At 42.3% G+C, this 27,092-nt stretch overlaps 1 protein-coding gene across 1 annotated transcript in view; it reads left to right on the top strand.

Annotated features, from left to right (window-relative positions):
* The first annotated feature begins 5,716 nt into the window (after positions 1-5,716).
* LOC136333260 (zinc finger protein 699-like) overlaps positions 5,717-27,092 on the top strand; it is a 63,093-nt gene continuing 41,717 nt past the window's right edge. Inside the window, exon 1 of the mRNA XM_066272147.1 lies at positions 5,717-6,160. The gene's annotated coding sequence lies outside the window, so the exon portion shown is untranslated. The remainder of the gene's footprint in view (positions 6,161-27,092) is intronic.

The raw sequence follows: 27,092 nt of genomic DNA, 5'->3' as shown, positions 1-27,092 counted from the left end.
TATTATCAAATCACCCCATAACCTACAAGACCTAGTCTCCAATAAGGCTACCTATTATCTCTCTCACTCTCGTCTTCAGCAATTTTATATTATCTTCCTCAAAAATTTATAATTCTCCTTTCAACTCTGTTCCAATCTAAATTCAGCCACACTGCTCCCCCATACTCCACAACCACCCAAACACCCTTGCATTGAAGTCCTAACTCACTTCAACTCACCCTTCCTGCATTTAACCTCAAACCCCCTTTCATCTGATTCTACATTATTTGTAGATGGTAGTGCTATCAAGACAAAACACAGAACCATTCTAGCAGGCTATGTCATCATAACTGACCCACATCACATACTTGGAGCTTAATTCTTGCCTGAAAACACCACTTACCAACAGGCTGAACTTATAGCACTCACTAGAGTGCTCACCCTCACTGCCAATAAATCGGTTAATATTTACACTGAATCTAAATACTGTTACCATATCTTCCATTCATCAGATGCCATTTGGTGTGAGTGAGGTTTCCTCACAACCAAGGGAAGCTCACTTCAAAACCATACCTTTATTCAAAATCTTTTAAATGCAGTTTTATTGCCAAAACAGGCAGCCATAATACATTGCAAGGGCCATCAAAAAACTCAAATTCCATCAACATTGGAAATAACTTGGCAGATCAAGTAGCAAAGAAGATTGCTACCCAACCTCCCACTTCTAATATTTACTTTCTATTATTCTACCAACCCCAATACTCCACAAAAGAAACCATCTTTTATAAAACGCTCCCAAAACAAGGGGACTGGTACACCCAGGGAGGAAAAATCATCCTTCCCCAAATTTAGGCGGAAGACATCTTTCAAACCATTCTTAACTCCTTCCACATAAGCTACAAACCTCTTCTCATCTACATTTCCACTTTCCTAATGGGACCCAATCTACCTACTCTCTTAAAAAGCATCACATCTTCATGTTCTATCTGTACCCCATGCTCCTCACAGGGAGGAATACATCCAAAATTATTTCCAGCTCATCAAGCGAAGGAAACCCTCCCTGGTCAGGACTGACAAATTGACTTCACTTATATGCCCGCCCCAAAGGAAACAAATTCATTCTTACTCTTGTAGATACCTTCTCTGGCTGGATCAAGGCTTTTCCAACCAAAAAAAGAGATGCTAACACAGTTATCTCAGCTCTAACAGAACACATTATCCCTAGACTTGGGCTACCTTCCTCCTTTGAATCAGACAATGGACTAGCCTTTATCTCTCAAATCACTCAATTCATCACATCCTACTTAGGACTAAAATGGCAACTACACATTCCATACCACTCCCAGTCCTCAGGAAAAGTAGAGAGGGCCAACCAAATCCTCAAACACCACCTAAAAAACTTATTCTTGAACTAAACTTTCCTTGGCCTCAGCTTCTTCCCTTAGCCTTAATGAGAATCAGAGTCAATGCCACAAAAGCCTTCCAGGCATCCCCAAACTACAGCCTGGCCCAGGGGCCGCATGCGGCCCCCCTGAGGCCATTTATCTGGCCCTCACCGCACTTCCTTTACGAGCACCTCTTTCACTGGTGGTCAGTGAGAGAAGTACTGTATGTGGCAGCCCTCCAATGGTCTGAGGGACAGTGAACTGGCCCCCTGTGTAAAAAGTTTGGGGACCCCTGCAACCTTAGCCCATTTGAAATCATGTATGGCTGCCCATTTGTACTAAATTCCAACTTACTTACCACCTCCAAACCATCAATGGGCTCATACTTTTCTTCACTGGCATACATGCGAGCTAATATGCAACAGGAAGTATACAAGCTCCTTCCACAGCCCTTTCCAACCACAGACTCAGACCTATCAATCCTCCCTGAGGACCAGGTCTACAAGAGGACACAGGGAAAAACCCCTCTCCAGCCTACTTGGACAGGGCCCCATACTGTTATTCTGTCCACCTCTACCGCCATCAAAGTGGAAGGAGACTCACACTGGACTCACCTCTCCTCCATTAAGCTTTATCCCACCAATAATGCTAAAACCTACATCTCCACACCCACAGGTCCTCTGTCTCTCAAAATCTCCACATGTTCCCCTATCCAAGAAGAACCAGACCAGCCCATCTCATAATGTTCCTCCAAGAGGCCATATCCCACCATACCGCCCAGTCCAGCAGGCACTCACAGCAGGCAACTGCCAATTACCACCTTGCCAGATTCTTCTGCTTCCTTCTTCAGGCCTCTGAGGACCTCTCCTGGTTTAGGCCTCACTCCAGTGAAATTGACAGACTGCTCAATTGGATGCAGGACTTGGCCTGGCAAGGTTCTCTACTTGAAGTTTCTCCAAAAAAAAAAACAAAAAACGAACAGCGGCTTTTCAATTTCTTCTTCTCTTCCTCTTAATCACCCCTAAGCCCAACCACCATGCCCCCAGTTCTTGATCTCCTAACACCAGTTCTACTTACTCTCTTACTGGGCACCACATATGCCGCCCCCATCTCCTCTCTCCTAGAGGCCACATATATAGAATGCTCTCTTAACCTCACTCAAAGATTTTTAATTGAAGCTAATTATTTTTTTATATAATTTTATTTTTTTAATGGGGCGACATCAATAAATCAGGTTACATATATTCAAAGATCAACAAGTCCAGGTTATCTTGTCTTTCAATTATGTTGCATACCCATCACCCAAAGTCAGATTGTTCTCTGTCACCTTCTATCTAGTTTTCTTTGTGCCCCTCCCCCTCCCCCTTTCCCTCTCCCTTTTCCCCTTCCCCCCCATAACCACCATACTCTTATCAATGTCTCTTAGTTTCACTTTTATGTCCCACCTACGTATGGAATAATGCAGTTCCTGTTTTTTTCTGATTTACTTATTTCACTTTGTATAATGTTATCAAGATCCCACCATTTTGCTGTAAATGATCCGATGTCATCATTTCTTATGGCTGAGTAGTATTCCATAGTGTATATGTGCCACATCTTCTTTATCCAGTCATCTATTGACGGGCTTTTTGGTTGTTTCCATGTCCTGGCTACTGTGAACAATGCTGCAATGAACATGGGGCTGCATGTGTCTTTATGTATCAATGTTTCTGAGTTTTGGGGGTATATACCCAGTAGAGGGATTGCTGGGTCATAAGGTAGTTCTATTTTCAGTTTTTTGAGGAACCACCATACTTTCTTCCATAATGGGTGTACTACTTTACATTCCCACCAACAGTGTATGAGGGTTCCTTTTTCTCCACAGCCTCTCCAACATTTGCTATTACCTGTCTTGTTAATAATAGCTAATCTAACAGGTGTGAGCTGGTACCTCATTGCAGTTTTGATTTGCATTTCTCTAATAACTAAAGAAGATGAGCATCTTTTCATATATCTGTTGGCCATTTGTACTTCCTCCTGGGAGAAGTGTCTGTTCATGTCCTCTTCCCATTTTTTTTATTGGATTGTTTGTTTGTTTGCTGTTGAGTTTTATGAGTTCTTTGTATATTTTGGATATTAGGCCCTTATCTGAGCTGTTGTTTGAAAATATCATTTCCCATTTAGTTGGCTTTCTGTTTATTTTGTTATCAGTTTCTCTTGCTGAACAAAGCTAATTTTTTCTATGCAGTTAATTGCTGGATGTGTCCTCCTCAGCCTACTCTGTCCTTTCTATCCCAAACAACAACACCCACCTTCTATGGACAGTTCTCATACCAATCTCAAAAAGAGGCTTCCTTCTTTGAGAGAGCCAACACTCTTATAGGGAATTATTCTACTTCAGCTGCCAACTGAGCAACTAAGCTATATCAAACCTATTATTCCCAGTTTTAAAAAATTAAAACCCCAAATTCCCCCTGCTCGGGGACCAGTCACCCTGCTTTCACCTGACCCTTTATGATTTACTGCTCAAGGTACTGTCCCAGTGGGTCACCTCCCTTCTAAACTCTAAAATACCACAAAAACTATCCAATTTCCCAAAGACCATCAGAATCACTGAGTTAACTATCAAGTCTCTCTAGAAGCAAACAGATTATTTTCTAATCCTGTTTGATTCACAGGACCCCCTACTCTTACAGCTTTACAACAGAAATGCTCCTATCCCACCACTCAGCTATATCCCTGGCTCACTACCTGTACCACACAGTTGAAATGCTCAAAGCAGGCCTCTAGCCATGTCTCCCCCTAGTTGGGGCTGTACTTTCCTCCACTTTGACCATCTGGAGTTCAGAGATGGACAAAACCAACCCCTTGTCTATCTATTCTCTATTCACCTATCAGCCTGCCTCACCCAATCATGGGCTTTCTACTTGTGTGGGACCAACACCTATATGTGTCTCCCTACTAATTGGACAGGAACCTGTACCCTTGTCTATCTCACCCCAAATATTAACCTAATCCCACCCCATGAGCCTCGTCCAATTCCTAGTACACTACCCATCAGTATAAGGACCAAACAGCTGTACAGGTAATCCCTCTTCTTGTTGCTTTAGGAATCTCTACAGAAGTAGGTCTAGGGGCAGGGGTACTATCTTATTACCATTCTTTCTCTGAAGACCTCCAAAGCTCCATGGAAGAAATTGCCTCCACCATAGTAAAACTGCAGGATCAAATTGATTTGTTGCTTTTACCTTAACCAATTAGGGCTAGAGACATGGAGACCAAATTAAAGGAAGGAGCCCAGCAAATTCATGAAATACAAACTGAATTGTGGAATCAGTGGTTTCGCACAAACTGGGTGTCTTGGCTATTGCCTTTCATTGGTCCACTCACTCTCCTATTTATTATTCTAGCTTTTGGACACTGCCTCTTACATCTGTATACTAGTTTCTTACAAAACCGCATGCAGGCCTTCATACCTGCATATCAATCATAAAATTGGAGAAATCTACCTAGCCCTACACACCAACCCTGAAACCTGCCCTCGAGAAACAAAAAAATCTGGACCCCTGTAAATACACCCCTACCCAGCAGGAAGCCATCACTGCACCCCTCTACTCCCCACTGAGAGTAATCCTTAGAGAGGCTATAACCCTTCACTATTATTTTTCAGCAGGAAGAAGTTACATAAGATGATTACCTCTGTCCCCTTTCTCTTGAGCCTCTCTGGGAGGAGTCATTTTCTTTCCTTTTTATGTAAATATATCAAATAGTCAGGAATCTTAGGTTTCATTTCTTTAACCCTGCTGGCACGAGTTTTGTTTCAGGGCTTGTGGCAGGTGACCAACCACAAAGGAATGTCCGATGTCACAATTCCGAGAAGACATGGACGGTTGAAACTGTTGACGATTGAAAAATGCACCAACATCCCTAATTAAGGGAAAGCACTTCTATGCCCACCCTTCCTACTTCCCTAACCTAACCCTTAAAACGTGGCATAAAAGTGTAGCCAGGGCTGCTCTCCCTTATGAGACAGCCCGGCAGGTTTTCTTTCATTAAAGCCTGTTACACTGGTCTTTTAGACTTCGATTGATTCTTTCAGATCTCGCCTTGCCTCTCTGAATATCTGAGTAAGTCTCACCCCATAGGACTGGTCAATCAAACCTCACCCACTGACCTAGTTCAGTGCCAAGTTCATCCAATTCCAACAGCTCATCTCTCCCGGGAGGAAACTAACAGGTCTCCACTCTACCTTGGAAGTGGCTGCTTCCCCACTCCTCCGCCCCTCCCTGTCGCTCCCGCCCTGGTACCTTCACTTTCCAGCTCCCGAGGCCCCGCCCCTTTTGCTAAGCACCACCCCAAACCCGGAAGCTAAAGTGCTTTCTCTCGTGGGGCACCGTGGGCTCTGTCTTCTTGCGTCCTCACTTTTGTCTGAGCTCAGTATTCAGCTGCGTCTGCAATCTTCCCGGCTTGTGTCGGCCCTGCCTCAGGTCCAGTGGTGAAGGCGGAGAGCTCGGCCTTGGGGAAGCCAGAGATCAGAGCGTGGCCACTGCCGGGACCCCGCACTCGCCAGCACGTTACCTCAGAGCCCTGGCCGGGCCCGCTTCGCCCGTGGCTTTTGCTCGTCTCCAACTACCTGGAATTAGGCTGGGTCCAGTGAGAGCAAAGTGAAGTGGAGAGCAACCTTTATGCTTATAATTCCTCTCTAGACGCGTCCTTTGCTCTTTCCAGAGAGGAAAATCACCCCTGCCTTTCCTGTCCCGGGGACGAGAGCCTCACCTGGTCGTCTCTGCGCTGATCTGTGGATTTCGGCGTGTTCGGTGAGCAAGGGGCTGGCCTTCGGCTCCACTGCATCCTCTCCTCTTTCCTTCTGGTGCAGGAGATATGTTGATCAAATAAGTTTCTAAGATATGATTTTTATGTTTGCTCACTTATAGCTTGCATTGGGCACTGGGCAGCAACAGGTATATGTGGTCTGTGAAATTGCAGAATACCTTCCTGCGTGCTTAGCATTGTTTTGCTAATGTTTGCTGGAGGAGCAGTTTTCGCGCCAGAAAGTTTTGAAGGAAGAGAAGAGGCAGAGGGAGAAGCCCTGTTTGCTGAGTGCGAACAGAGAATGAAAGTGTGCAGATGGGAACCAGAGGTGAGGGGCTTTTATGAGCTCCACTGAAACTGGTTTGGCCTTTAATTCTAGAAAGAACTGGAGAAGATTCTCCTGGTTGTGGAACCGGATAATGTGTCAGTGGCTTTGGGAGCCTTGAGCGAAAGGGAAGTGTGTTCCCTGTGTGTGTTGCTCGTTGGCTGGTGCGCGACTTTAGTAAAGAAATGGCCCACCATTTTTTGGTTCCACTGTTTCTTGACTGCTCAAATCCAATGGGAACCTGCATCTGCATGGCCACCATTGGGAGGACTACTGGCCATACAAGATATTATTTAATCTTTACGTTACCCTGCCTGTGGGCACCCGTTTGTTACATTATATCCAGATGCATACAAGTGAACTAATTATTTTATTTTATTTTTTTATAAATAAATTTTTATTTTAATGGAGTGACATCAATAAATCAGGATACATATATTCAAAGAAAACATTTCCAGGTTATCTTGTCATTTAGTTCTGTTGCATACCCATCACCCAAAGAGAGATTGTCCTCCGTCTATCCAGTTTTCTTTGTACCCCTCCCCCTCCCCCTCTCCCTCCTCCCCTCCCCCCACCCCCTGTAACCACCCCACGCCTGTCCATGTCTCTTAGTCCAAGTGAACTAATTATTAAGTATATTTATAACCATCTTCACCAAATGCAGCTATCCATTGTAATCATTTGTGTGTAGATCTTTTTTGAATTTCACACATAAACTATGATCATCTGCCAGTTTTAGCTGTTTTTTACCTTGTACCCTGTATTTCTTTAGTGCACTTTTCAGGTCCTCCATCCAGTTCATGTTGAATAGCATAGAATTTATATTCTTGCCTTGTTCCCGATCCCGGAGGGAATTACTCTACCATTTCACCATTTAATATGATGTTTATTATATGTTTGTAGATATTTTTTTTCTAGTAAAACATGTTTCCTTCTAGTTCTGGTGGGTTAAATTGTTCTCACTAATAAAAATTAATATAGACAGTCACTACTTTGTATCGAAGGGGATGAGTCATGTGACCTTTTTCTGTTAATAAGGTGAATTATATAAATTGATTCCATTTTTATAACATTTTATTTCTTTTTTTTATTAAGTGAGAGATAGGGTGGCAGACCAACAGACTCCTGCATAACCCCAGACCAGTAAGGGGTGATGCTCTGCCCATCTGCGGCCACTGCTCCATGGGAAAACTGAGCTATTTTAGTGCCTGTGGTGAGGCCTTGAAGCCATCCTTAGCAGTGGGTCCAACTGACTCTAACCATTGAGCAATGGCTGCTGGAAAGGAGAGGGGAGGGGCGAGGGGTAGAGAAGCAGGTGGTTGCTTCTCCTGTGTGCTGACTGGAGTTGACACATGGGGCTGTCACTCTACAGCTGAGCCAATGGGCCAGGGCCTAATGATTCCATTTTTAACCACATTTTATTCTTAGGACAAAATGAATGTTGTTTGTGATTAATATATTTATTCTTCATTTGTTGACTGTAGTGATATTATATTATTTGCACTAATGTGTAAAAGATTTTTGTTAATTGCACTTTTCTGCCTTTGGAAATACTTGAGAAAACAGTATTTCCACCCCTATAATGGAATATTAAAATTTTTACTTATTTGGTGAGCCACCTGATAAAACAATTTGAAACTTCTGTTTCCTTTGTGGGTGTGTTTTAAACTGCTGAGTTTTTTTCTTTAATGACTGGATATAATCAAGTGTTGTATTTATTTTAGATCAATGCTGAAAAGTTGTACTCTCTCTCTCAAAATTAATAAATTACTTGTACATTTCCATATCTCCATCATTTCTTTTTGCAGTCTTTTTGTAATGTGTAATGATGAGTAATTCATAACTCCTTGTCAGTGCTCTGTTACTAAAGAAAATTGTTATGGGTTTCTTGACCTCAATAATTTTCAAAGGATGCATTGCTGGCTTTTCTGATTCTGTTTGTTGATAGAATCAATCAAAGTCCGAAAGACCAGTTTAACAGGCTTCAATGAAAGGAAACCTGCCGGCTGTCTCATATGGGAGAGCAGCCATGGCTACAGTGTTTAGGCCACTTTTAAGGGTAGAGATAGGGAAGTAAGAAAGGTAGTGGGGCATTTGCTGATTGGCTGTCGCTATCGCTGGGTGCAGGGGTGCTTTTCACCAATTATGGATGTTGGTGCATTTTCAGTCAGCAGTTTCAACTTGTCCATGACTTCATCGGACATTCCTTTGTGGTTGGTCACCTGCTGCAGCCCTGAAACAAAACTCATGCTGGCAGGGTTAAAGAAATTAAACCTAAGATTCCTGACTATTTGATATATTTATATAAAAAGGAAAGAGAATGATTTCTAGAGAGGCTGAAGGGAAAGGGGACGAAGGTCATCATCTTCTGTAACTTCTTCCTGCTGAGTAGGGGTGGTGAAGGGTTATGGCCTCTCTAAGGATTACTCTCAGTGGGGGTTTATAGGATAGAGAGGTGCATGGATGATTTCATGCCAGGTAGGGGTGTATTTACAGGGTTTCAGATTTTTCTGTTTTATGAAGGCAGGTTTCGGTGTTGGTGTGTAGGGCTAAGTAGATTTTTCCAATTTTCTTATTGGCAAAAAAATACTGAACAGACATAAGAGGCACGGTCTAAAACAGGGGTCCCCAAACTTTTTACACAGGGGGCCAGTTCACTGTCTCTCAGACCGTTGGAGGGCCGGACTATAAAAAAAAACTATGAACAAATTCCTATGCACACTGCACATATCTTATTTTAAAGTAAAAAAACAAAACGGGAACAAATACAATATTTAAAATAAAGAACAAGTAAATTTAAATCAACAAACTGACGAATATTTCAATGGGAACTATGCTCCTCTCACTGACCATCAATGAAAGAGGTACCCTTCCAGAAGTGCGGCGGGGGCCGGATAAATGACCTCAGGGGGCCGCATGTGGCCCATGGGCCGTAGTTTGGGGACCCCTGGTCTAAAAGCTAGAATAATAGTGTATTAGGAATTGGAAGAGGCTCATGGGGTGGGATTAGGTTGATATTTGGGGTGAGATAGATTAGGGTACAGGTTTTTGTCCAATTAGTAGGGAGACACATATAGGTGTTGGTCCCACAGAAATAGAAAGCCCATGATTGGGTGAGGCAGGCTGAGAGGTGAATAGAGAATAGAAGGACAATGGATTGGTTTTGTTTCCTGTTTCTGAGCTCAAGATGGTCAGGGTGGAAGAAAGAGCTGTCCCAATAAGTGGGGAGATATGAGTAGATGATTGTTTTGAGCATTTTAAGGTAGTTGAAGCTGTTGTGGAAAGCCAGGAATAGAGTTGGTTCGTGGGATAGGAGTATTTATAAGATTGAGCCATACGGGTAGGGAGTTAGAAAATAATCCGTTTGCTTCTGGAGAGACTTGCTAGTTAACTCGATGGTTCTGATGGTCTTTGGGAAATTGGATAGTTTTTGTGGTATTGCAAAGGTTAGAAGGGAGGTGACCCATTGGGACAGTACCTTGAGCAGTAAAGCATAAAGGGGCAGGTGAAAGCAGGGGAGTATTAGGGTGACTGGTCCCCGAGCAGGAGGAATTTGGGGTTTTATTTTTTTTAAACTGGGAATAATAGGTTTGATATATAGCTTAGTTGCTCAGTTGGCAGCTGAAGTAGAATAATTTTGTATAAGAGTGTTGGCTCTCTTAAAGAAGGAAGCCCCTTTTTTGGATTGGTATGAGAACTGTCCGTAGAAGGTGGGTGTTGTTGTTTGGGATAGAAAGGACAGAGTAGGCTGAGGAGGACACATCCAGCAATTAACTGCATAGAAAGAATTAGCTTCAATTAAAAATCTTTGAGTGAGGTTGAGAGAGCGTTCTATATATGTGGCCTCTAGGAGAGAGGAGATGGGGGCGGCATATGTGGTGCCCAGTAAGAGAGTAAGTAGAACTGATGTTAGGAGATCAAGAACTGGGTGCATGATGGTTGGGCTTAGGGGTGATTAAGAGGAAGAGAAGAAGAAATTGAAAAGCCGCTGGGTTTTTTTTGGAGAAACTTCAAGTAGAGAACCTTGCCAGGCCAAGTCCTGCATCCAATTGAGCAGTCTGTCAATTTCACTGGAGTGAGGCCTAAACCAGGAGAGGTCCTCAGAGGCCTGAAGAAGGAAGCAGAAGAATCTGGCAAGGTGGTAATTGGCAGTTGCCTGCTGTGAGTGCCTGCTGGACTGGGCGGTATGGCGGGATATGGCCTCTTGGAGGAGCATTATGAGATGGACTGGTCTGGTTCTTCTTGGATAGGGGAACATGTGGAGATTTTGAGAGACAGAGGACCTGTGGGTGTGGAGATGTAGGTTTTAGGGGTATTGGTGGTATAAAGCTTAATGTGGGAGAGGTGAGTCCAGTGTGAGTCTGCTTCCACTTTGATGGCAGTAGGGGTGGACAGAATAACAGTATGGCGCCCTGTCCAGGTAGGCTGGTCCCCAGGGAGGATTGATAGGTGTGAGTCTGGTTGGAAAGGGCTGTGGAAGGAGCTTGTCAAGCTGGGAATAGTAGGTTTAGTATAGCTTGTTTGCTCAGTTTGCAGCTGAGGTGGAATAATCTCCTATGAGAGTGCTAGCCCTCTCAAAGAAGGTGGCCCCTTTCTGAATCTTGTACATAAGAGTGATGTGAAGGAGATGAGTATTATTAAGTGGAATAGGGAGAGCTGAGTAAGCTGAAGATGACATGGACAGACATATTCAGCAGTTGGCTGCATAGGTGGAGTTAGTCTTGATTATGAGATTTTAAATAAGATTAAGAGAGCTTTCTAGATTAGAGGATTCCAAGAGGGGGAGGGTACGGGGGCAGAGTATGCCTTTAAGGGTAAGGAGATAAGAAAGAATAGAGCAAGCTGGAATCTATCCTGTCTGTTATCAGGGAGTAATCATAGTTCTCATGGCTCAGACTGACCTTAGTGGGCTCTAAGGGGGAGCAGGTGTATCTAGGTGATAATTCAGGTTGACTGGAAGGGTCACTTGTAGGCATGTGTGGAAATGGAGCTTCCATTTTCTTTAACCTGGAAACATGAAACAAGGGGGCCTTTTCCTGGAGTTTTGCCATTGTGGGGGTGGTGAGGAGAACCTTGGGATTCACTATGATGGATGGTAGAGAAAAATTTATAACAGAATTCAGCAAATCTGGCTGGTTGAGAAGCAGTAATAGAACCAACTCTGAGGATGGGAAGTGAAAGGAAAGAGAGACTCTGAATTTGGAGAGTAGGTCCCGGCCTAAAATAGGTATATAGGTGTGAAGCTAGTAGCCAAGGCCACCATCACAGCTGCCTGGCCCTTTCAGGTTCTCATTGGATTTGGACAGTTGGTAAAGAAACAACGGAGCCAAAAACTGATAGGCCATCATCTTTAATCCTACCTTGCACCTGGCAGGCAAGTAAAAACATACACTGGGCTCCAAAACCCACTCATTCAGTGCTCACAAAGCTACTGACTTTATCCGAGTTTCCTAGAATCAAAGGTTTCTAGCTCACCAGACTTGTTCACCTCTGTTCCCCATCTCCTTCCTTCTCCCTGCACAAACTGGCTTTTCCTTCAGCACTCTGCCATCTTGGCTGCTTCTCCTGGGCTCCTCCACGTAGCCTTTCTCTGCTCTCTGCTCTTTAATGCTAATCTCAGGAACCAAGAGAGCAAGCTTCTGTTCTGCCCCCATTTTATAGTGTAGAAATCATAACCTTTAATCCAATATACAAAATAGGGAAGTCTCTAACACAGTCACTTATCTGAGGCATGATGGGATTGTACCACCGCACATCAAAAATGGTGGGAAAGGCTTAGTCCTAAAACCAAGCCCCAGGCTACAAGGATCCTGCCCCCAAAACACATTAATATCACCTGGGTGACAGGCTTCCATGTGGGCAGTGCCATCTTTAACAAAGTGAGTATAATATATTTTATCTGCTCAGCAATAGGAGGAGAAAAGAGTGTGCAAAGGAGACACCATATATTAGTTAGAGAAGGTAGTGGATCTATGGCCAATAGGGAGGAAATAAGACCATCAACACCCACAACAGAGATCTTTAAGGGATGAGCAGGACCCGAATATTTAGGCAAGGCAGAGTAAGTGGCTCCTGTGTCTATAAGAAATTATATCAGCTTACCTGTTACTTGGATGGCTACCCTAGGCTCTTTGATGGTGATAGGTAACAGGTGGCTGGGTAGGGCTAGAAGGGACTGAACCATCTCTGAACCAGAGGAGCGAACCAGAGACTGAACCAGAGAAGTGAAAGGGCAGTCTACATTCCAGTGTCCCTTTTTCCCACAGTGAGGACAAGACCTTGGTGAGGGCTGAGGAGCCAGACAGGCTTTTGCCCAATGATTTTTCTTTCCACACTTGAAGCAGGACCCTTGTGGAGTTTTACAAGGCCCTTAGGGGCATTGGAGACTTTAAGAGCAGCCGCCAAGAGCTGGTATTTTGCCTGATCTATTTTGGGCTGTCTGCCTTCTCCTGTTCCTCTCAATTCCTTGCCTCTCCTGAGACCTTAAAAGCCATGCTCAGGATATGTCATTGAGGAGTTTGACTAAGAGCAAAATTGGGAATCCAGTGTCTAAAGAAGCCTATTAGACTGAGGAAAGAAAGGATTTGATCTGCAGTGGTAGGTGGTTGGAGACTGCGGAGGGTTTGAGTTTGATTTAGGGTGAGACCTCAGGTGGTGGGGGTTAGGGCATGCCCAGATAGACTACGGACTGAGAGTGAAGTTGAGCCTTAGCAGAGAAGACATGATATCCCTTCATGGCAAGAAAGTTAAGAAGGGTGGCAGTGTGTCTCTTTGAGGCAGTCAGGGAGGGGCTGCAGAGGAGTAGGTCAACTACATCAGTGGTCCCCAACCTTTTTGGGCCACAGACCAGTTTAATGTCAGAAAATATTTTTATGAACCAGCCTTTAGGGTGGGACGGATAAATGTATCATGTGACCGAGACAAGCGTCAAGAGTGAGTCTTAGACAGATATAACAGGGGGAATCTGGTCATTTTTAAAAAATAAAACATCATTCAGACTTAAATATAAATAAAACAAAAATAATGTAAATTATTTATTCTTTCTCTGCGGACCAGTACCAAATGGCCCACAGACTGGTACCGGGGGTTGGGGACCACTGATATACGTATTGTAAGACAGTACTAGCTTTGAGATTGCATGCTGCTAAATCCTGAGCTAGTGCCTGCCCAAACAGGTGTGGGCTGTCTCTGAACCCCTGGGTAAGGCAGTCCACATAAGTTGCTGGGCTGTATTAGTGTCCTGGTCAGTCCAAGTAAAGGCAAACAGAAAGTGTAAGAATGAGACCGAACTCGAACAGCAGGTGTGCAGGTTTTATTAGAGGAGAAAGACCTGCCAGGCACTTCTTCAGGAGAAGAGCACCGAAACAGACTGAGGCAAAAATTCATTAAGGTAGGGGAGAGCTTTGAGCAAATGTGCATTGAGTCAGCAATTCTGGTACGCTCTCTTCTGCAGTTTTACAATTTTGGCTTCCTGGAACTCTTCTCCTTGGGGCAGTCAACCAGCTTCCTAGAACTGTTCTGCTTCAGGGGTGATAGTAAGTAAGCAAGGGTGGGGTCAGATAGACAAGTGGAACAGCAAAAGGGCAGTTGGAAGTTCTGGTGAATTCATGTATCTTTTCTCAACTCTGTGGTATGATAAAAGAAAAAAGAGGTGAGGGGAAGAAAAAGGTATGGGGTTTAGGAAGGAGGTTTGTCTCAGACCGGCCATCTTCTGGAGCTACTTCCTGCTGTTATCCCTATTGGGGCCTCCTTCGTGAACCTCTCCCTGGGGCAGTTGGAATAAGGGTGTTTTTATAGGGTTCCAGATTTTTTTGTTTTGTGAGGGCAGGTTTCAGGGTTGGTGTGTAGGGTTAGGTAAATTTTTCCAATTTTCTAATTGGTGAAGGTCTACACGCAGTTCTGTAAGAAACTAGTGAACAAACCTAAGAGGCAGGGTTCAAAAGTTAGAAAAATAAATAGGAGAGGGTGTGGACCAATGAAAGGCAATAGTTAAGACATGCAGTTTTTGTGAAATTACTGATTCCATGTTTACAAATTTGCTGGGCTTCAGAGAGAGAGAGAGAGAAAGTAGAAATAAGACAGGGAAGTGTCCCCCTGCCCCTAGACCTACTTCTATAGAGATTCCTAAAGCAACAAGAAGTGGGATTACTTGTTGTTGGGCAGATAAAATATATTATGCTCACTTTGTTAAAGATGGTGTTGCCCAGGTGATATTAATGTGTGTTGGGGGTGGGCTGTGGGCAGGCAGGATTCTTGTAGCCTAGGGCTTGGTTTTAGGACTAAGCCTTTCCTACCCTTTTTGATGTGGGGTGGTGCAATCCCATTATGCCTCAGATAAGTGACTTTGTATCAGAGACTTCCCTATTTTGTATATTGGATTAAAGGTTATGATTTTTACACTATAAAATGGGGGCAGACTGGGAGCTTGCTTGCTTGGTTCCTGAGATTAGCACTAGAGAGGAGAGCAGAGAGAGGCCACTTGGAGGAGGCCAGGAGAAGCAGCCAAGATGGCAGAGTGCTGAAGAAAAAGCCAGTTTGTGCAGTTTGTGCAGGGAGAAGGAAGGAGATGGGGAACAGAGGTGAATAAGACTGGTGAGGTTAGAAACCTTTGATCCTAGGAAAACTGGAATAAGTCAGTAGCTTTGTGAGCACTGAATGAGTGGGTTTTGGAGCCCAGTGTGTGTTTTTACTTGCCCACCGGTGCAAGCTAGGATTAAAGATGATGACCCACCAGTTCGTGGCCTTGTTGTTTCTTTACCGACTGTCCGAATCCAATGCGAACCTACATGGGCCAGGCTGCTGTGATGGTGGCCTTGGATACTGGCTTTACATTTGGCATAGTCTGTGGCAGAATTTGGAGATTGGTATGGAGCCATCACCTTTGATGTTCATGGTAGAGGACTGGCTGCTGTTATGGTTCCCCATGGTTGTCCTTTTGGGGGCTGTAGGCTGGCTGACTTTTACAGCCATACTTGAGGAAACCAAGAGTTCTGTGGAAGAGGCTGCCTGGTCCTGCAAACCAAGCAGTGGAAGGAGCTGGAGCAAATGTGGGAGAAACAGATGCTTACCCAGGAGCTGGAGGAAGTGAGGGAGGGGGAGGCCTACCAGGTTTGAGAGATTCTCCTGGAAATGGAGCAGCTGCTGGAGGAGGATTCATTCACAGGTTTGTGAGTTGCAGATTGCCCTGGACGTTGTGGAGAGCCAGTAGCAGCGGGAGGTTGGGGCTGCAAGGCCTGTGGAGCATAAGGCGGCAGCAGCCCAGGCTGGATTCTGGTAGCACAAGCTGGGGTTTTCAATTCATCTTTGGAGGATGAGGAGAATTGGGCTGGAGTTGCGACTTGCAGACTCCAGAAAGTAAAAGGTGGCAGCTGCGACTGGAGGATGAACGAACATCCTGGAAGCCAGGCTTGCATCACTGAGTGGCCTCTGGAATGGCAGGGAGTGCCTGCTAAGCCTGGGATGAGTTGCTGCTGCTCATTGCTTCTCTGGTTGTAAGTTTGGACAGCAAAGAGGGATCGTCCAGGCAGTTAGTATCCTGTCCTGGGTTTCAGCACCAAATGTAAGAATGAGGTGGCACTCTAACACCAGGTGTGCAGGCTTTATTAGAGGAGAAAGACCTGCCAGGCACTTCTCCAGAAGAAGGGCACTGAAACAGACTCTGAGGCAAAAATATATTAAGGTAGGGGAGAGCTTTGAGCAAGTGTGCATTGAGTCAGCAATTCTGGTATGCTCCCTTCTGCAATTTTATGATTTTGGCTTCCTGGAACTCTTCTCCTTGGGGCGGTCGACCATCCTTCTAGAACTGTTCTGCTTCAGGGGCAATAGTAAGTAAGCAAGGGTGGGGTCAGATAGACAAGTGGAACAAGAAAAGGGCAGTTGGGAGTTCTGGTGAATTCATGTATCTATCAGAAAGTAAGAGTCAGGGTGTAGGGGAATGGTAAAGAAGGCATTTTTGAGGTCTAGGACTGTGAAGTGAGTGGTGAAATGCCAGGGTCCAGACCCAGGGGGAATCCAGGGGTCCTACAGGAAGAGACAGCATTGGCACAAATCAAGTGAGAGAGCCAAATTCTTTTTTAGCATTCACTGCCAGGCATCTCTGCCAATGGCTAGTCTAGCTTTATTTTTATACACACACACTAAGTTACAATCACATGGTATTCAGAATACATTGATTAATAATTGTTTTTGTTTCACTATGGTTACATATTTTTAGGCAACAGTTAATTCATTTCTATAAGCTATAAATCAGGTGGTAAGTCATTCTGAGTATAGTTATACAATAACTTGTACAGCAATAACAATATCGGTATAAACTTCTAAAAGGTCAGTACTGATTAATAATGCTACCTTACCTAATGTCCTATTGTCTAGTCAAATTTTATTTATCTACTATATTCATACACTAGATAAGTTCTAACTTTATTTTTCTCAGAGTGTTCCACCACCTGCAGGTCAGGTATGCAAAAAAAAAAGGAAAGTTTCTTTACTCTACCACATGAAAAGGCTAGGGAGGTAAAGTAATGAATTAAGTGAAGGCTGAAAGGTGCTTCTGTGTATAGTTACTGTTTCCTAACTATTCATAAGTCACAATCTATTTTTCTAACATGATTAATAGGAAGAAGTTCTCCTACAAACTTAATCCTTTTCAAGGAATATCATAGCCAGCCTCTTATGTCTATGAGCCCAGGCAAAGGGGCTTACAGGCTTTTCTGTGGAACTCACACCTTCTGTCTCATTTTCAAAGAAATTACTATGAATGTACAGGGAAAGCCCAGTGCTATTATCCCTGTGCCATAAGTGATAGCACATACACCCAGAAAAGGGGGGATATAAGGCCAAATTAATTCAAAAAGTTAAAGAGGGAAGTATCGTAGTGCCTTTTCTCTGCCGTGACTTTGTCAACCCGCAGTCATTGATCAGCTTCCGACATCTCCCCCTTTTTTAATTTTTTAAATAAAGCTTTTGTATTTGCACCGCTGTTTCCCAGAGACCATTGTTTAAGAGTCAGAATATGATTGGAAGGACAAGAAGAGCGAAAATTACCACAGCTATTATTATGCCTATATCAGTAGCCAAAGAGGTCAGGATTTGCATAGAAAACATACTTTTAATATTTTCAACAAATTGATCAGCTACTTCTGAGGCAGAGACTAAAGAGCCTGAATGCCCTAAATTTTGTATCTGCTGATGTAATTCCTTCAAATCTAAACTAATATCACTATTATTCCATACACCTAATAAATGATTCTGTAGATTATTCCATGCTATGATAGACTGATTGTATTCTAGAGGAGTCACGCTATCCACTTGAATCCTGCATGGCATCTAAGAGTCATCCTAACCATAGCTAACAGCTCATTTTCTATGTGAATAAAAGCTTCCTCTAATTCACTTTTATTTCTAACTTCCTATCTATAGTCTGCTGTACTGCTAAGGCAAGAGATATATTATAAGATAAACTATCTACATGTTTTGCAGTGGGAACTGATTGAGCTAAAGCAGTGGTGGAAGCAGCTACAGATCCTATAATAGCAATAAGAGCAGTAATTCCCAAAATTAATTCTGCAATAAATCACTTTCCTCGATGGCAAGCAAGTGCTTCAGAAGTAGCCTGTAATGCATGCAACCCTGGGTCATCATACCACGGCTGAGACAGACTAACAGGTAACATCACATAAGGCGGCTGCTGCAAAATAAACATGGCTTGAGCTTTTGTGTCATAAGATAGACAGTTTGTTAAAACACAGTGAGCACAGGAAATGCTAAACATAGACTTATAAGTGATAACATTAAGATTACTGTCCATAGTAGCAATCAAGAGTACATAAGGAGCCTGTACACAAGCCTGAACAAAAATATTCTGAACAGGATAAGGGTGAGGCCTAACCATATATGCAGGTGCAGCAGCTGCAATTAGCTGCCAAAGCTTTGTTTGATATCTGGTGGTTGATTCATCCTGATAGGTCAGTTGTGCAGGTATCCATCCATTAGACTGCCAACGTGTGATATTTTTATTTAAAGGATTATATATATTTGCTCAATTGTAAACATCTTTTATTTTCTGTACTAATTTTCTATAATCATGTTCAAAATAAGGACCAGATCAATCTTGTACAGTGAAATTAACAGCACATGCAGTATAATTCATATAATTGGAATATGCACATTCTTGCCATGGGGGGAAACCAAGTCTATCTCCACAGACCACCAGTAAGGCTCTTGAGTTGCCTTATTTGGAGGATAAAGTTTACATGGGTGAAATCCCTTAGGGAGGCAATGTAACAGGATTATACTCATGGGGGTCAGGGCCTCCAGGCATTAAAATTGTGAGAGACCATAAATCTCTTGTAATGTGTCCAGGTTTATTACTTTTAAGAGAGTCAGTCAAAATAGTCTTAAGTGTAGTAGGAAAACACCCAGAAATTTTGCAAATATTATTAAACATAAAACATAGGTACATTATTCGTTTTTTCATGGAATGAGAAATTTGAATTAGTTTTATGCATAATAAAAGAACTAGATCCTCCTAAAAACTTAGTATGATTATTAAATACAGGTATATCATCTCCTCCCCAAGTAACAGGCTTAACCAATGGTGGATTTGGAATATAAGCCCAATAAGATTTGTTTTGTCCAATAGCCTCAACACTAAGTACCTGAATTGAAAGTACAGCTAGCATAGCAATAAACATAGTAGTAGGGTCATGATGTATATTTTGTTGGTCACAAATTAAATCAGCCCTCTCAGACAACGTCTTCTACTGGTCTCAGGTTGGTGGATTGACAGTTCGAGTAGAGTGAGCCAGCCATTAACCAAGATAGGAAGGTTGTCTATCTTTCTGTAGTGACAGTCGTTGCATCGCTCGAGTAACAGGATTATATGGAGAGTTCCTTGATGGCCTTTACTGGGAAGTCACCAGTGACGTGGGTGGCACAGGAGTCCCCTCTGGGCTGGACATATAAGGAGGAGGATGGAGATAAGGAGGGGGCAGTGGCAGCAGTGGAGGCCTCTGATGAGACATGGAGAATCAGCCGGTCTGGGATTCAGAGAGGAGAGTCAGCATCCTGTGGAAATACACAAGCATACCCTCTCCTCTGGGTTAGAATTACATCTGGCCCCTTCCACTGACCTGTTAATAAATTCTTCCACTTTGCCATTGGTTTAGGCTTATCCAGATCTGGATTCCAGTCTCTGAACATGCGCGTGTGACCTTAATAGTTTGAATTAAGATTGTTATTAACAAACAAAGTGTGATTTAAAAGCTGACGTGGGGAATTATATTTTAATTCACCTTCCTGTAGTTTTTTTTTTTTTTTTGTATTTTTCCGAAGCCAGAAATGAGGAGTCAGACAGACTCCTGTGTGCGCCCGACTGGGATCCACCTGGCACGCCCACCAGCGGGCGATGCTCTGCCCATCCGGAGCATCGCTCTGTTGCTACCAGAGCCACTTTAGCACCTGAGGCAGAGGCCACAGAGCCATCCTCAGTGCCCGGGCCAACTTTGCTCCAATGGAGCCTCGGCTGCCGGAGGGGAAGAGAGAGACAGAGAGGAAGGAGAGGAGGAGGGGTGGAGAAGCAGATGGGCGCTTCTCCTGTGTGCCCTGGCCGGGAATCGAACCCAGGACTTCTGCACGCCAGGCTGACGCTCTACCACTGAGCCAACTGGCCAGGGCCCCTGTAGTTTTTGAATCTGCATTTTCAGGGTCTGATGAGTCCTTTCTACTATACCTTGTCCCTGTGGATTGTAAGGGATGCCAGTAATATGTGAAATGTTAAAAGTATCACAAAACCTTTTAAAGTCAGACTTTAGCTCAAATGACCTTTCTTTACACTCTTGCTCAGATTTTGTTGAGGGGTTTGAGGGTTCTTAATTCGCCAACATAAATCTTTTCCGTATATCTGGAGCTATTTGGAAAAAGACAAAACAGTGTTATTAGCTGGATCAAACAAAAGAGGTTAAAAGTTTGCTGGAGAAACAGGTTCAGCATCTCCTGTAGGATTCCAGAGTCTCTCAGCTGTTAAATAATCCTGTATATGAGTATTCAAAAGAAATTTTTTAAAGTAAGAAGCATGATAAAGAAGATTTGTAGGAGATCCAGTATATGACTTTCCTATATTCATAAAAACATTTCTACTCCATTAATTAATAGGCAATTTAAAGAACACATTAGGCCCTGGCTGGTTGGCTCAGTGGTAGAGCATCAGCCTGGCGTGCAGGAGTCCCGGGTTCGATTCCTGACCAGGGCACACAGGAGAAGCACCCATCTGCTTCTCCACCCCTCCCCCTCTCCTTCCTTTCTGTCTCTCTCTTCCCCTCCCGCAGCCAAGGCTCCATTGGAGCAGAGTTGGCCCAGGCACTGAGGATGGCTCTGTGGCCTCTGCCTCAGGCACTAGAATGGCTCTGTTTGCAACAGAGCGATGCCCCAGATAGGCAGAGTATCGCCCCCTGGTAGGTGTGCCTGGTGGATCCCGGTCGGGCGCATGCGGGAGTCTGTCTGACTGCCTCCCCAGTTCCAACTTCAGAAAAATACAAAAAAAAAAAAAAAAAAGAACACATTAAAGCTGGAAAATTTTAGTGTGGCTTTTATTATTTTTCTATATTAAAAAAATCTACACCCACCTTTATTAGGTAAATGTACTCCGCTTCAAGCTCTGCAGCAGCAGCAAGCAGCCTGGAGCAGTTTAGTCAAAATTAACAAGTCTTTAGGATTCATATTCCATTTTATTTAAATTTAAATGAGCACGCTTTACTTGTTTTAATTAAAATTGTAAATTTGTAGGGATGATATTTTATAATATTAGAGCCAGCATATTTAATTTTTGCATGCAAGAACTTAAAAAATCACATTTAGACAATGTTAAACAAAAACCAAGCACAAACAAAAATCAGACAAAGTAAACAAATTAGAGAGAAACCTGGGATTTTAGAGATTAGAACATGGCCTGCTTGATTTTTACACAGGGCTATTTTGATTGGAACATAAAAGATAGAAACCAAACAGAACTCTCTCTCAAAAGTTTTGAGAATGGCCGTTTATGAGATTCTGTTTAGCCACATCCAAACAGGTGTTCCCTTTGCCCTCTTTTCAGGCATAGAACAGGAAAGAAATAAAATGAGTTGAGAGAAAGAGGAGAACAAAAAACTGTAATTTTCCCAAACTCTTAAGTTTTTCTATTTACTAAAGAAAATCAGATAATAACACAACTTTAAAACTCATGTCAGTCTTCTAATCATTCTTAAATTTTAATAGCTGCTACAACCGGCAGCCGAAATCCCTCTATTTCAACCCTCGCAAAAGGCTTGCTTCTCATATTCTGCATTCCAAAGCAGGTGATTTTCTCCAGATAAACAGGCTTTAGCGATTTGTTTTCAATCATAAGGAGTTATCCAATTATGAGAAACTGTTTCCACCAAGGACATAGTATAAGGAAAGGTGGGTCCATATTGACTGCAAGCCATTTTTAACTCTTTCAATAATTTATAAGGAAGCCGCTCCCATGTAGGAACCCCCTCATCATCAAATTCATCATCCGCAGCCACAGGGAAGCATAATACCAGACCAGTTTCCTCTTGGTCGCAAGAAGCTTGAATTGTCTTCTGCAACCCTGTTAACCCTGATAATTTTTTCTTTTTATTAACATCTGGTGATTGTACTGGTAGAGGCAAAGGCATTCTAATAACCTTATTTTTATTCTTTTTGTCAGTCTTAGGGGAATATAATATGGGCAAGACTGTTTTTGAACCCCAATTCTCATTGTCTCTATTATATCTGGCTGCCTCCTCTTCTAATTCAGCCTCATCAAATGGTGATAAATGATCTTCATTATCATCCTGATGTTTACTTAATTTTAAAGAGGCCATTCCATAATCTGCACTATCTTGATACTGCCTTATATTTCTAATCAATGGAGTCTCTTCTTTTGGAGGATCAGTTGCTTTTGAAAATTTATGCATCTCATGTTCTGGATCTAAGGCATCTTTAATCAAGCTCCATAATGCAGAAGTATCAACTGGGACCTTTTCTGGCCCATGTAGCTAATAATAAAGTTTTAAATCTTCTCCAACCTTAGCCCATGTCTCGATACTCAGCATCCCCTCATCTGGAAACCATGGAGAACATTCTTGTACAAAATGCAGAAAATGAGCTACTTTTTGAGGGGAAACACTAACTCCTTTCAGAGAAAGTGTATATTGAATAATTCCTATAAAGAGTCTTCTTTCTTTAGACTCAGTATGGCCCATGACTTCTAAAAATCTTAAGTTCTGTAATTCTCCACCTATCTTCACTCTCTTCCTTACAGAGGGGTCTGCAGCACCCTGAGTGGAGTCCTAGCCATCCCATGACAATGAGGGGGCTTACCTGTGGGTCCATGTTTGAGCACCAAATGCCAGGGTCCAGCCCTGGGGGAAATCCAGGGGTCCCAAGGAAGAGACGGCATCAGCACAAATCGAATGAGAGAGCCGAATTCTTTATTAGCATTCACTGCCAGGCATCTCTGCCAATGGCTAGTCTAGCTTTATTTTTATGCACACACACTAAGTTACAATCACATGGTATTCAGAATTTATTGATTAATAATTGTTTTTGTTTCACTATGGTTACATATTTTTAGGCAACAGTTAATTCATTTCTATAAGCTATAAATCAGGTGGTAAGTCATTCTGAGTATAGTTATACAATAACTTGAACATCAATAACAATATTAGTACAAACTTCTAAAAGGTCAGTACTGATTAATAATGCTACCTTACCTAATGTCCTATTGTCTAGTCAAATTTTATTTATCTATTATATTTATACACTAGTTAAGTTCTAACTTTTTTTTTCTCAGAGTGTTTCACCACCTGCAGGTCAGGTATGCAAGAAGAAAGGAAAGTTTCTCTACCACATGAAAAGGCTAGGGAGGTAAAATAATAAATTGAGTGAAGGCTGAAAGGTGCTTCTGTGTATAGTTACTGTTTCCTACCTATTCATAAGTCACAATTTATTTTTTCTAACATGATTAATAAGAAGAAATTCTCCTACAAACTTAACCCTTTTCAAGGGATATCATAGCCAGACTTTAATGTCTATGAGCCCAGGCAAAGGGGCTTACAGGCTTTTCTGTGGAACTCACACCTTCTGTCTCATTTTCAAAGAAATTACTATGAATCTGCAGGGAAAGCACAGTGCTATTGTCCCTGTGCCATAAATGATAGCACACACATCCAGAAAAGTGGGGATAAAAGGCCAAATTAATTCCAAAAGTAAAAGAGGGAAGTATCATTGTGCCTTTTCTCTGCTGTGACTTTGTCAACCAGCAGTCATTGATCGGCTTCCAACAAGTAACATGTAGAGATTAGGGCTGTGATGGCAAACCTATGACACATGTGTCAGCACTGACACATGTAGCCATTTTCGATGACACGTGGCTGCATACCAGAGAAGTATGGGGCCACATGCCGAGAAGAATGTTTCATCCTCGGTTCCTGCATGGCCAAGTGCAGTAGCTGAGGATAAAACATTTGCTGTAGTGTAGACACTTTGTTCTGGAGGTCTGTAGGCCAAAACAACAGAACTCCAGCACAGAGCATCTAATTATAGGATTTCCATTTAGGCCATTAAGGGATCTTTGACCTCACTTTGGGCCGGGCAGAGCAGGGAGCAGCAGAATGCCATGGGGGACACATCTCTGGGGGCCCTGTGGTTGCCATTACCAGCAACCACATAACCATAGCAACCATGATCCAATCTACTGTTCTGGGGTGTTGTGGATTTCTAATTGACCATCATCACTGAGATAAGTGAGGGGTAGACTGGGAGAGGTGAGGGCATGTGCTATGGGTACTGTTTCCCACCATTAGAAATAAATAGTTTTTGGTTTATTAAATACAGTTATATATTCTCATGTATTATAATCCATTTGTTTTCTACTGCTCATGTTCATGGTTGTGTGGCTGGAGCCAATTACAGCTGTCCTCCAGGACAACACCAAATTTTTATTGGATAATGTGTAACATACACGGGTCATTGTGAGTTCAAGATGCATGTGAGTATTGCTGTACTGACAATGTTTGCTTTACTTATGCATGTGAGCAGTCTTTCTCACATCTAAGAACGTTAAGAGCAACCTATGATCACATTTAGTGGATGGAAGTCTCAACGCCTGCATGAAGCTTAATCTCACCACATATCAACCAGACTACAAAGCCATCAGCAAAATGATGCAACACCAGAAGTCGCATTAATTGTAAGAAGTACTTTACTCATCACTGGTTAGGAACAGCATAACAACATTATTAAAAAGAATTCAGAGACTTATTGTACTTTAAAAGTGTTGGTCTTACATAAAATGCACACATTTACTTGTATTTAGTGTTAAACATATTGTATGGCTCTTATGGGATTACATTTTAAAATATGTAGCGTTCATGGCTCTCTCAGCCAAAAAGGTTCCCAACCCCTGCTTTAGAAACAGACAGTTACACATTAAACAAAGACTTCACATACAATTTTTTTTTTAAATAATTTTATTTTTTTAATGGGGTGACATCAATAAATCAGGATACATATATTCAAAGATAACAAGACCAGGGTATCTTGTCGTTCAATTATGATGCATACCCGTCACCCAAAGTCAGATTGTCCTCTGTCACCTTCTATCTTGTTTTCTTTGTGCCCCTCCCCCTCCCCCTTTCCCTCTCCCATTCCCCCCTCCCCCCCGTAACCACCACACTCTTATCAATGTCTCTTAGTTTCACTTTTATGTCCCACCTACGTATGGAATAATGCAGTTCCTGGTTTTTTCTGATTTACTTATTTCGCTTCGTATCATGTTCTCTAGATCCCACCATTTTGCTGTAAATGTTCCGATGTCATCATTTCTTATGGCTGAGTAGTATTCCATAGTGTATATGTGCCACATCTTCTTTATCCAGTCATCTATTGACGGGCTTTTTGGTTGTTTCCATGTCCTGGCCACTGTGAACAATGCTGCAATAAACATGGGGCTGCATGTGTCTTTACGTATCAATGTTTCTGAGTTTTTGGGGTATATACCCAGTAGAGGGATTGCTGGGTCATAAGGTAGTTCTATTTTCAGTTTTTTGAGGAACCAGCATACTTTCTTCCATAATGGTTGTACTACTTTACATTCCCACCAACAGTGGATGAGGGTTCCTTTTTCTCCACAGCCTCTCCAACATTTGCTATTACCTGTCTTGCTAATAATAGCTAATCGAACAGGTGTGAGGTGGTATCTCATTGCTGTTTTGATTTGCATTTCTCTAATAGCTAAAGAAGATGAGCATCTTTTTATATATCTGTTGGCCATTTGTATTTCTTCCTGGGAGAAGTGTCTGTTCATATCCTCTTCCCATTTTTTTATGGGATTGTTTGTTTGTTTGTTGTTGAGTTTTATGAGTTCTTTGTATATTTTGGATATTAGGCCCTTATCTGAGCTGTTGTTTGAAAATATCATTTCCCATTTAGTTGGCTTTCTGTTTATTTTGTTATCAGTTTCTCTTGCTGAGCAAAAACTTCTTAGTCTGATGTAGTCCCATTCATTAATTTTTGCCTTCACTTCTCTTGCCATTGGAGTCAAATTCATAAAATGCTCTTTAAAACCCAGGTCATTGAGTTGAGTACCTATGTCTTCTTCTATGTACTTAATTGTTTCAGGTCTTATGTTTAGATCTTTGATCCATTTTGAGTTAATTTTAGTACAGGGGGACAAAGTGTAGTCCAGTTTCATTCTTTTGCATGTGGCTTTCCAGTTTTCCCAGCACCATTTATTGAAGAGGCTTTCTTTTCTCCATTGTGTGTTGTTGGCCCCTTTATCAAAAATTATTTGACTATATATATGTGGTTTTATTTCTGGACTTTCTATTCTGTTCCATTGGTCTGAGTGTCTATTTTTCTGACAATACCATGCTGTTTTGATTGTCGTGGCCCTATAATAGAGTTTGAAGTCAGGTATTGTAATGCCCCCAGCTTCATTCTTTTTCTTTAGGATTGCTTTGGCTATTCGGGGTTTTTTATAGTTCCATATAAATCTGATGATTTTTTGCTCTATTTCTTTAAAAAACGTCATTGGAAGTTTGATAGGAATTGCATTGAATTTGTATATTGCTTTGGGTAATATAGCCATCTTGATTATATTTATTCTTCCTAGCCAAGAACAAGGTATATTCTTCCATCTCATTATATCTTTTTCAATTTCCCTTAACAATGGTTTATAGTTTTCATTATATAAGTCCTTTACATTCTTTGTTATGTTTATTCCTAAGTATTTTATTTTTTTTGTTGCAATCGTGAAGGGGATTATTCTTTTGAGTTCCTTCTCAGTTGTTTCATTGTTGGCATATAGAAAGGCTATTGACTTCTGAATGTTAATTTTGTATCCTGCGACCTTACTGTATTGGCTTATTGTTTCTAGTAGTCTTTTTGTGGATTCTTTGGGGTTTTCGATGTATAGGATCATATCATCTGCAAAAAGTGATACCTTTACTTCTTCTTTTCCGATATGGATGCCTTTTATTTCTTTGTCTTGTCTGATTGCTGTGGCGAGAACCTCTAGTACCACATTAAATAAGAGTGGAGAGAGTGGACAACCCTGTCTTGTTCCTGAT

This window comes from Saccopteryx bilineata, chromosome 1 (genome assembly GCF_036850765.1).
Source record: "Saccopteryx bilineata isolate mSacBil1 chromosome 1, mSacBil1_pri_phased_curated, whole genome shotgun sequence".
In the NCBI taxonomy this organism is placed as follows: domain Eukaryota; kingdom Metazoa; phylum Chordata; class Mammalia; order Chiroptera; family Emballonuridae; genus Saccopteryx; species Saccopteryx bilineata.
Note: the sequence above shows the minus strand (reverse complement) of the source record. Positions and strands in the feature narration are given on the sequence as shown.